This window comes from Malus domestica, chromosome 15 (assembly GCF_042453785.1).
Source record: "Malus domestica chromosome 15, GDT2T_hap1".
Classification (NCBI taxonomy): Eukaryota; Viridiplantae; Streptophyta; class Magnoliopsida; order Rosales; family Rosaceae; genus Malus; species Malus domestica.
The window spans coordinates 16858900-16870494 of record NC_091675.1 but is presented as its reverse complement, the minus strand read 5'-3'; the positions used below and the strand labels follow the sequence as shown (position 1 = coordinate 16870494).

The window sequence follows — 11595 nt, the reverse complement described above, 5'->3', positions numbered from 1 at the left end:
AATGTTGTATTAATTTTTAAAAAATAATTTAAATATCATTTAATGCTTATTTTACAATAACAGAAATTCACTTAAATCCATCTAGGCCCCAGTCCGCTACCTGATTAGCGCCTAACTTTTTTTAGAATCTAATCCTTACCAATTTAAGCTTCTTACATGGCTTTAATCTTACCGCTTACAACCGCTTAGGTGGAGAGACTATTTTCTGTTATGAATATTGACTCAAAACTTTACACTCTCCAAATGTGAAAGCAACCGCTTCGGTTGAACCTTGCACTCTTTTGAATTTGGCCCTTACCCTCGGCAAATCTTGACTTCGCCACTGCACATGCGGGCTACGAACCCTTGGAAGACCTAATTCTGGTCCAACTTTATTTTCTTAGAATTAGTCATCTTCATTGGGAGATGTTGTGAACAAAAAATGATACACACAACTAAAAATGCTACAAACAAACAAGTGACCTTCAAAAGGGAGTGTGCTATCCACACATCCCATTTTACTTCTTACACACCCCTTGATAATTTTTGTTCGTTGATCTTCAATTCATCCGATCCGACGACCGAAAATGAAAAAGGTGTGTGAGAAGTAAAATGAGGTGTGTGGATATCACATCCCCTTCAAAAGTAGGGTGGGATCTTACTTCTAAGGGTACTGTAACTCTTATTATGTAGGAGTAGGACTAATTACGGAATGTGAGATAAGTTCTAATCATAGTGCCTCCAGAAGGATCACAAAGTAGACGTCTGACGAGGCCCTTTCTCAGGTTATTTGGAGCAAAAACAAACATGTACAACGCAAAAAGAATGAGATCAGCCGAGGACAATGTAGAGCCAAGGAAACCCTGCCACATCCTGCTATGGAAGCACAAACATCGATCAGTCATTCAAGTTCATCTAATTTTTCGAAGAAATCTGTTCCAAGTTTACTTCATGAAGCAAGAATGTCTAGAAAAACGACGCATAAGATATAGAGAATTGATCGTACCAGGTGGGTAAGCGGAAGAAAGTATGAAAGAATGTCCTGATGCCGTTGGTATCCTGTTGCAGAATAAGCGCTAGTCCGAAAAGAAAGAATGCTCTCTGGCGTTTCATTTCTTGCGGCCACAGTGTATTCCATGCTGAAAGGAAAAGAGTGAATCACAAATTGCAACTATGCTGGCTAAGTATGGATGACCGGTGACAAAGCAAGCATAATTCAAACACGAGGCAGGTAGATTTTTAAAGAGAAAAACATATCGATGCAGCTCACTCTGTGCCTAGCAAATTACCGAATAAGTGGGGAATGAGAATTGAAGGTTTCTAACTCAAGGCTCGTGCAACAAGAACACTAATACCATGTTAGGGAATGCGCCAATAAAGTATATGAAGGTCACAACACACAGTTCTTGCTCGTATTTTAGTTATTTTAATTGCATGACTAACAACACCGACTATGGCTGCAAGTTTACAAATTCTGACAAAGTAAGAGCAACAACATGTAGACATAGAGAGATGATTTTCCTCTTCAAGCTAATATTTCTAAAGGTAAGCTAAAAACATCGAGAATAAGGTCAGTGCAGCTATCTTTCTATGTATGGAAATGTCTGGCACACTCGTTCTATATGTTTATTTTCCGGAATGTACTATGCAGATAACTATTCCAAATAAACCAAACAACGGTTGATGATGATAAATTTGAGGCTAATTTTGACTGAAGAATTGAGGAAACTGCTCTGATCAATGTATTCGGTTTAATTGTTACCTGTGGCTGGATGTACAATGCAAGCAGCAGCACCAAATGCTAGGTTCTTTTGCTCTGTATTTGGTAAGGAGCCACCAACTGGAATCCAAGACCATTCCTGCATAAATTACTGCAGGATTATGCCTTGAATTATGAAAGTAAGACCAAATTCCTGATCAGACACTGCATCAACTTTCAAGATACATATGTGATTGTTCCGCTACACGGCAAGGCATGAAGCCTAGTTGAGATAGTTCAGAGATGTTCATCATAAAACTTGAGGCATTGTAGCCTGTCATATAAACTTTACCTCTTCTTAAGTTTTTGTTGTAAACTTTATGTGGTTATATAATTAAAACACAAAACAAGGAGTTGGCTGACCTGATCATGAAGTAATAGCCCTTGGATACCAAGAGGAATGATGTAGGATGCGGCAACACCAAAATCTTCGACAAAGCACCTAGCCGGATACAACTACTTTATGGGAAGCGTTTGTTGTGTTTCTAGGGTTTGCAAGGACCTTAGTATATATACTGGCTAAGGTATTAAGGTTCTGTCCATAAAGGAATCCCAAATCCCACATTTTTAGCCTATCAGTTAGGTATCATAATCAGATAAAATCAAGGATTCCATCAATCTTACTTGTATTACAAGACACCTAATATAAGATTGATATCTTTAGGAAATCAAATCACAATATATATATATTAATCTCCAATATTACATTCCTATTATATGTTGTAGACCATTTAAGGTTGATTTACATCGGAATAAATCCAACATTTGTAATATGAGTAAATTGTACAAATGGTCCCTCAACTTTAATCAAATTGGAGCAATGGTCCCTCAACTAAAAATCCATTACTTTTGGTCCCTCAACTTATCAAAACGTGCAGCTATGGTCCCTCAACTAAAAATTCATTACCATTGGTCCCTGAACTTTAATTCAAGTGGAGAAATTGTCCTTTAACTTTAACCCAATTGTAGCAATGGTCCTTCCAATATAACTCGTTTTGACAAATTTTTTGACATAGTTGACAAAAAAAACCATAATTATACACTTTGATAAGTTAATGAACCCTAATTATATAAATGGTCATTCCAACATAGCTTATTTTGACAAAATTTTGACAAAATTGATGAAAATGACTATCGCTACACATTTTGATAAGTTGAGGGACCAATGGTAATGGATTTTTAGTTGAGGGACCATTGCTCCAATTTGATTAAAGTTGAGGGACTATTTATATAATTTACTCTTTGTAATATGGATTCCCATTGTCTTTAACCGTGTCAAGAGCATTTTCTTCGATAAATCAAAAGGCATGGCCTCTTCAGAAGCCATGCAAGTTTCCTGCAATCAATTTCTCTTAGTACTTTGAAAGCAAATTAAGTAACGGATAAAGAAACTGATGTACATCGAGCAAACCTCAAAGAACAAGGTTGTCGGGGTCATAGGCATGACATAAAGAAATGATGGATATTATGCTCCTAAAGAAGGGTTGGTTCACGTGTGAGTTCGTCTAAACTAAACGAAGGAAACGTGCCTATTGAGAAGGGTTGACTTGAATTCAGGGAGTGAATCCCTTCCTAAATGTTTTGACAAAATATGTTTTTGATAAGTGAGCTGATGAGATGATATTATACTATATATTTTACTTTATTCTTAGTTATAGTTTATTGGTTATTTTGGTAGAATTTTGATATTTTTGTTATATATTTTCAATGTAGGACATTTGACTTCCCCTGAAGCAAAAAGTGATCAAACAGATGAATTTTGGAGTGGTTCTAATTGGAGGATGTTCGTGAGTCTTTCAAGATGATTGTGTCAAAATTCCAGGTTTTTCTACCAAGCCGTTTGACCGTGGCGATGAAATATAAGATTCAACGCGCATCTTTCCTAGATTGATGTTTTTGACGTTTTGGTCATTTTGAAGGTCAAGATGGCATAATTTGAGGAAGATTCATTCATGATTTGTTAAGGACGTCTAAAGCTTAAAAAAAAGACCTTTTGGGACCAAATCGGAGTTTATTTGATTGGTCAAAAGTCTAATTTTCTGAGACGTCCGAATTTCAGTTTAAATAGGAAACCTTTTATTTCCTAGTTATTTTATTCTATTATGTTTCCTAGTTTTTAGAAGACCTTTTCTAGGTAGGATTTTATTTTATAGTAGTATAAATAAGGTTTTTTAGTCATTAGGAACGAGGCATCAATTTGGAGAACTTAGCTAGGCTTTGACATTTTGTATTTCAAGGTGTTTTCTATCATTTTTCTATTTCAATAAAATTCTTTTTGTTTTATGGTTGTTCATAACTAATTCCGTTTGCTAGGGCAATGCCTTGAGCCTTAGCATGAATATGTAGTTTTTATGTAATTGCTTATGATATTATGCATGCATACTTTGAATTATTAATCATTGTGTTTAAAATGTCTCTATATCTTAATGCTTGGCTACCATTAGGATGTTTAGATAAGTAATTGGATGCAATTTGGTCGGAATACCACCGGAGGATTGAGTATTGCTTCTTGTGATTGATAGTTGTAATTTCACCTAGGGGTCTTGCATGGTTTTTCGAAAGGTTTTCACAAATCATAATGAGTCATACATGTTTATATTTGATCTGAATACCACAGACGGATTGTATGTTTGATATATGTTCTACCTTGAATACCATGAGTAGAATATGCATTAGGAAAACCTAACCTTCAAAGTTACATGGGTAATTCATAAGGAATTGGTAAATTTACATAGAATTGTTAAGGGGATGGCGGAACTTTTTGCTTCGTGTAGTTTCTATAATCCATGAAAACCATCACGCTGGGATCATACGGATTATTTTCCACCTGAAATTGTAAGAATGGACATAATAGCAAGTCATCAAAAAACTTCTGCCCCGGAAGTTAAGGAGCCAATCATAACCATCCCAGAGTACAATTGTTCCTACCTCAACTTCGATACCATATGCTGTTTGGACAGCCACTTTCGGACCACCCACCTCGTACTGCAAAAGCTTCCCAGAAGCGGCTCCCGATGCAACAGTAGCTAGCCTATAACACCAGTTAGATGTTTGAAACAGGGCATGGAAGAAGTAGGAAACAAAATATACATTCTTTAAACCGAAGAAATGTTAATCCGTCTTTACCTCGTACTGCAAAAGCTTCCCAGAAGCGGCTCCCGATGCAACAGTAGCTAGCCTATAACACCAGTTAGATGTTTGAAACAAGGCATGGAAGAAGTAGGAAACAAAATATACATTCTTTAAACCGAAGAAATGTTAATCCGTCTTACCTACACGAAACAACGATAATGTGCCCACAGGCTACTAGACTAATGCCATTGCTAGCTTCAACAATACTTTCCACCCTTGAATCGAGGTACGAAACACCTGACTCCACACACCTAATAAAAATGTATATAGAGAGAATTACAATGCCTGCAAGCATAAAACGAGTAGAAATGTAGTTCTCAAAAGCTCCTCATGTAGCATATATTGGCAAACACGACCATAAGCGCGAGGGATCATAATGGGGTCAGAATCATCGTCGAGGTACACAATGGTGTTCTGACAAACATGTTCAATACACCCTTCAAGTCCAAGATCTGGAAATGTAAAAATCAAAGCGAATATCGGATGTGAGCAGAGTTTGTGGAGTTCCTTTGAAATGGGTAGTTCACAAATCGTACAATCAACAAGACAATAGTAAAGTTAATACCTTTCAACTCATCCTCCCAACACCATAGTTGTTTGTGAAAGGGAGATCAGGGCCAATAAGCCCAACTTTCACTCCCAACTTGGCTGACTCTGCAGCCAGAGCAAGACCTGCTGGACCCCAACCAATCACCACCAAATCCAGAACATTGTCTCCTACTGGTATTGGCGGTAGCTGCAAATGAATCCATAACAGCAATACAAAGTTAGATTTCGGGTTTTCAGGTTTCAAGTTTCGAACATGCACACTTCAATCTAAAGGAAAAATATGCACAAATAGAACCATTACAAACTTTTAATAAAAATAAAACTTGACATGCACTAAAATCGCCAATAAGGGCTTATCCTAAACATGTACATTTTTTTACTTAAAAATCCCAAGTTTTTTTTAAATGCTTTCTGAATACAACTGAAAAGTGATTTTAAGTTTTTCTTCAAAGGGTAATGCTAGGGAGACAATATTTGGAAACCAACTAAATTTGCAAGCTAAATGATGTGTCACCAATAAGAATGAGCATGTTTATCAATGCTTAAGTAATAAACCAAATATTAACTTGTATGTTTTTTTTGTTTCCTAAATTTTGTCTACAAATTTAGTTTTCATAGTGTTGATGCACAAAACCGGAGGGGTCTTGGAACAACGTAAATCCGACCGTGAATCTGCAAGAAAGTAAAGAACACAAGATGTATCGTGGTTCATCCCAATGTTTGGGCTACGTCCACACTGATGTTGAAATTGTTTCACTCTGAATGGTGAACATACAAGAAGGCTAGAGGCAGTGTGCTCTCTAGCCTATTTTCTCTCTTCCCATGACCTGAATCCTAACCTCAATCTTGGCTTCCCCCAAATGAGGAGAGTGAGGAGTCATTTTATAGAATAAGGGCTCATCACTTATTACATATTTGCCCCTTCATTTATTACATAATTACATTTAAGTCTCCCGAGTATTTATACGAGGTCTAAATACGGAGGCCCAAAGTATGGTACAAACAATAGTCCCCCAAGTCTTCAGTCAAGAAAGTCTTTTGGCTGGAGACTTGAAATTCAGTCCATGTATGGGCCGAAGTAACTAGATGTCGTCTAGAACTAATACTCGATATAAGGCGGTGCTCAATCTGAAATGATGTTCAACTAGAGGTAGCACATGTTGCAAGGCTGCTCGGTTTGTGGCTTATGTTGCCTTGGTTGGCTCGGCTTGTGGCATTGAAGGTGAGGGAGTCCCTTTTATAGAATAAGGGCTCGTTCCTCAATACATGAATGATCGGCTAAAGTTGATGCTCTCTAATGATGGTGAGGGAGTCCCTTTTATAGAATAAGGGCTCGCTCCTCAATACATAAGTGATGGGTTAGAAGTGATGCTCGCGGCGAGGCGGTTGCTCAGCAGGCGGCGATGCTCTCTAATGATGGTGAAGGAGTCTCTTTTATAGAATAAAGGCTCACTCCTCAATACATGAATAATGGATTAAGTCCCCCGAGTATTTTTCATGAGGCCCAGTTGCGGAAGCCCAATATATGATACATAGTGTAGTCCCCCAAGTCTTCAGTCAATAAAGTCTGTTGGCTGGAGACTTCAAATTGAATCAATGTATGGGTTGAAGTGGCAGTTGTTCGGAGGCGGTATTTGTATACCCTGCACTGAAGCTTTGTAGATGAAGCTTTGCAAGTGAAGCTTTGAAGCTGGAGCTTTTGTAAATGAAGTTTTTGAAGCTGGAGCTCTCGAAGCTGGAGCTCTGTAAATGAAGCTTTCGAAGCTGATTGACATGAGTGATGCTCATGAATGTTTTATGTTGATTGACATAAGTGATGCTCATAGATGTTGACATGAGTGATGCTCATGAATGTTGACATGAGTGATGCTCATGAATGTTGACATGAATGATGGTCATGAATGTTTATGTATGATTGACATAAGTGATGCTCATTACTGTTTATGTATGATTGACATGAGTGATGCTCATGTATAATTTTGGAGTACTGGACGTACTTTTGATCACCTAGTTGGTGATAATAACGGCAGGCTGCCGAATAATTTTGGAGTACTGGACATACTTTTGATCACCTGGTTGGTGACAATAGCGGCAGGCTGCCGAATAATTTTTTGTAGTACTGGACGTACTTTTGATCACCTGGTTGGTGATAATAACGGCAGGCTGCCGAATAATTTGGGAGTACTGGACGTACTTTTGATCACCTGATTGATGATAATAGCGACAGGCTGCCGAATAGTTTATTTTGTAGTACTGGACGTACTTTTGATCACCTGGTTGGTGATAATAGAGGGTCTGGCTCTTTTGGGCATATGGGCCTTCGGCCTCCACATAACATTCCAACCCATTATTTTGGGCTTGCCCTTTTTTTTTTTTTGGATTACCCTATGATGGGGTTATACAGATGTCTCCGAAAGATAAGAAAAATAAATCACATCATTCAAAAATAAATCTGACCCTCTGCTCAATGGGTCACGCCTATAATTCCCTTTTCTGCATGCCATCACCACCGCAATTATGTCTGCTTCTTTTTATCTTCTTTTGCTTTCTGCTTTTGCTTTTTGCTTTTACTTTCTGCTTTTCTTTCTGCTTTCTGCTTTTGTTTCCCACTCCATTTCCAGACATCCTTTTGCTTTTTCTTTTCTCTTTCCACTGCGCCTCTCTCTCTGTCTCTGTCTCTGCATTGCTGTCCATTTGTAAAAAGCATCTTTAGAGGTCATCACTCATGAGCTCCGCAACCACTTCTTTGGAGGTCATCAACCCACCTGTGCTTGCATGCACCTGATCAAAACCCATTTCATCCTCAACGGTGGGTAGATTACGAGAAATAGGTTGATCCCCACTGGTAAATTGAATAAAATCAGGAATAAAGAAGAAGAAATGGACAAGAAGGGCTAGGAATGCAGCCCAGATACCATATTCACCCTTAATCCATGAGATGACGGCAGCCGGCGCTTGTAGAAGAAATAAGGGAACAAGAAATGATTGCTGAACAGCAGTCCCTTTTGCAAGCAACAAAATTGCTGTAGAAATGGTGGAGATAAACTAGAGGGTGTTGACAGAGAGAGGTGCAGCGTAAGTGTAACACATCACACCCGATCCCCTCCTCTTACCCTTCATCACCACAAACTCATTCTTTCCATTAATTGAAACTTTGATAGGGTTGCGGTGGAGTGAGCTCAGACGAAGACAAGAGCGCTTGGCCGGCCTCGGTTGAAAGGCAGAGAATTTGGAGGTGGTAACACCGTTGTTGCTGACACTGTAGAGAGAGACAGTCGGTGGTGAAGTGGAGGAGAGTGAGATCAACGGACTTGCAAAAAGGAGAAGCAGCAGCATGCTCAGAGGCCTGAGTGTTCTTCTTCTCCAACTGAGCTGCTAGCTTTGGCGACAGAGGAACAGAAAAAACCTCATTTTTGGCTAATGGAGAACTCAAGCCTGCTGCTTAACCCACATCAACCTCAGATCCATTAGTCATGGTAAAAGCCCATTTCTCAGAACACCCATCAATGGCGTCAGAGAATCCTCTTTTTTTCCCTGACACAGGGTTCTTTAGAGGGTTTGGAGAAAACCCAATTGGCTTGTTCTTATTCCTCTGGTTCTTCTGAACGATGTCTGGAGTCTGGCCACATTAGGCTAATCTCAGAGAACCAGCCGGGAATAACAACGGAGACAGAATCCGGCTCCTTGCCACCGTCAGTCTCCATGGACACGGCTGAAGTAGCATCTTCCGCGTTGTTTTCTTCTTCCTCTCTGGGCCTCTTCACAGGTAAATTAGCGGACCCCACCACAATCTCGTCCGCCATAGCCAAACGCACCAAAGGAATGAACCAATGAAACCTAAGAAGGCGATATGAATAAGCGAGCCGCCAGCGAGCGAGTTTCCAAGCGGTTTAAGGACACTCTAAGACAGAGAGTGTGGTAGAGAGAAAAAGCAGAGTTAAAGAGAGTAAGGTAGAGAGAGAAAGAACAGAGAAGAGATGGGGGATTGAAGTTGGAGGTTTAAAGCGTGTACGACAGTTTAGCTGGTGGTTCTTGGAGGAGAAGGAAGTAGATTGGAGGTACTGATTCTGCTTCTTAAAAAAAATAGTGGGACGCTTTTCGGTGTATTTTGGGTTTTTTGCAGATTCACAGTGGAGGTGAAAAAATGAAAGAGAACAGACATAGTTTTTCGTGTCAATTTCCACAGACGACGCTAAATGTTGATGCACAAAACTGAAAGGGTCTTGGAACAACGTAAATCCGACCATGAATCTGCAAGAAAGTAAAGAACACAAGATGTATCGTGGTTCACCCCAATGTTTGGGCTACGTCCACACTGATGTTGATATTATTTCACTCTGAATGGTAAACATACAAGAAGGCTAAAGGCAGTGTGCTCTCTAGCCTATTTTCTCTCTTCCCATGGCCTGAATCCTGACCTCAATCTTGGCCTCCCCCAAATGAGGAGAGTGAAGAGTCCTTTTATAGAATAAGGGCTCCTCACTTATTACATATTTTCCCCTTCATTTATTACATAATTACATTTAAGTCCCCCGAGTATTTATACGAAGTCTAAATACGGAGGCTCTAAGTATGGTACAAACACATAGCATTACTGATCCTAAATGTAGTAAAAAATGTTTATGGTTGTCAAGAACCACTTTTGCTTCCATTGTAAATCAAATCTATATTCAGATCAACTTTGCATTTGAACTACCAACATATTCCACATGCATGCATTCTTGCTAACCCTAATATCAATAAACCCTAGTTTTTTCAGAAACTAACAGTGCACTTGCAGTCGAAGATACGTAGTGTCATTTAGTAGATATTTAGTGTTTTATTTGTGGTTAAAAATTTTGTAACCATTCGCCCATATTTCACTAAATACACATACAATAAAAAGCCACATAGCCACAGAGACAGAGAGAGAAAGATAAACCTTGTCAGCGAGCTTGGGCTGCTTCGCCATGGCCTTGTTTTACAGCATTTGATTTAAAAGCAGCTTCGGCCCGCCGCTCTTCATCCAAATCCTCCCCGTCTGCAAACCCTTCCTTCACCGTCATGCTCACACCGGCGCCTGCCCCTCCCGCACAAGCTCTCACTCGCAGAAGAGAAACCTTGTTGCACAACCCATAACGGAAAAAAGGACCTTCCCTTCTACTCGCCAATCCTCCTCTTCTCCTCACCCTCGAGGTCGAGCAAAACGACGCTGTCATTGCCGCAACGCAGTCCATGGTACCAGCTTATATCTCTTCCTATTTGTGCCTCAGATACCCTTGCAACTCTTATTTCCTATATAAAAACCCACCTAATTATAAACATCCAAATAAAACCCAAATTTAAAAATGATTGTCATGTAGGAAAGTAATTGACCTATTAATACAAAATATTTACAACTTGTACCACAAATTCAAAATAAATCAATAAATATTATTACTCACCTTAATTACAATGAACAAATAATTTATTGCATATTATTACCTCTAACACACACATATATATGTTCAAATGTATATAGTACTACCATAAACTCAATATATATATATATAGTTTACCTATATATATATAGTACTACTATACGTTCAAATATATATATATATATGTGTGTGTGTGTGTGTGTGTAGTTGTTGACCCTAAAAACTACCAAGCCTACGTGGCGCGCAGGCCGAGTAATCTATGAGCTAACTACGTCCTTCGGTTGAATGCGAGGCGTGCCAACTCGTCGGCCGAGCTCGGCCGAGGAGTAAATTTGTTGATGTTGCGTTGGGTGCGCGGCTGACTTCTGAGTCTTGCGATTGCGGCCGAGAAATGTGAAGGAAGATTTGTGAAAAACATGTTCATTTAAGCAACATCTATAAGCATGCAATTAACAATTAAAGGCGGAATCATGCTTGCATGCACTTAAAAACAAAACATTAATCATGAAATTCAAAGCCTAGTAGATTGGTGAACCAAGACTCAACTCAAATCAAAGTGAGTTGAGAAATTATACCTTTGTAGATTCCTTTTTGCATAAGCAAAGGCTAATCACCCAAAGAGAGGGCCTTCATTCCTTGCATCTTAGATCTATGGATTTGGATGGATGAAATGGTTCTCCAAGTTCCCAAACTTGAGAACCTCTAAGTCTCCACACCAAGGTAAGATTGATGAAGAAATGAGTGACCTTGGAGGAGAAAGATTACTAGCTAATCCCT

At 39.1% G+C, this 11595-nt stretch overlaps 1 pseudogene; it reads right to left on the bottom strand.

The window, feature by feature from the left end:
* Positions 1 to 680: 680 nt before the first annotated feature.
* LOC139191729 (lycopene epsilon cyclase, chloroplastic-like) lies at positions 681 to 10635 on the bottom strand (annotated as a pseudogene).
* Positions 10636 to 11595: the final 960 nt, after the last annotated feature.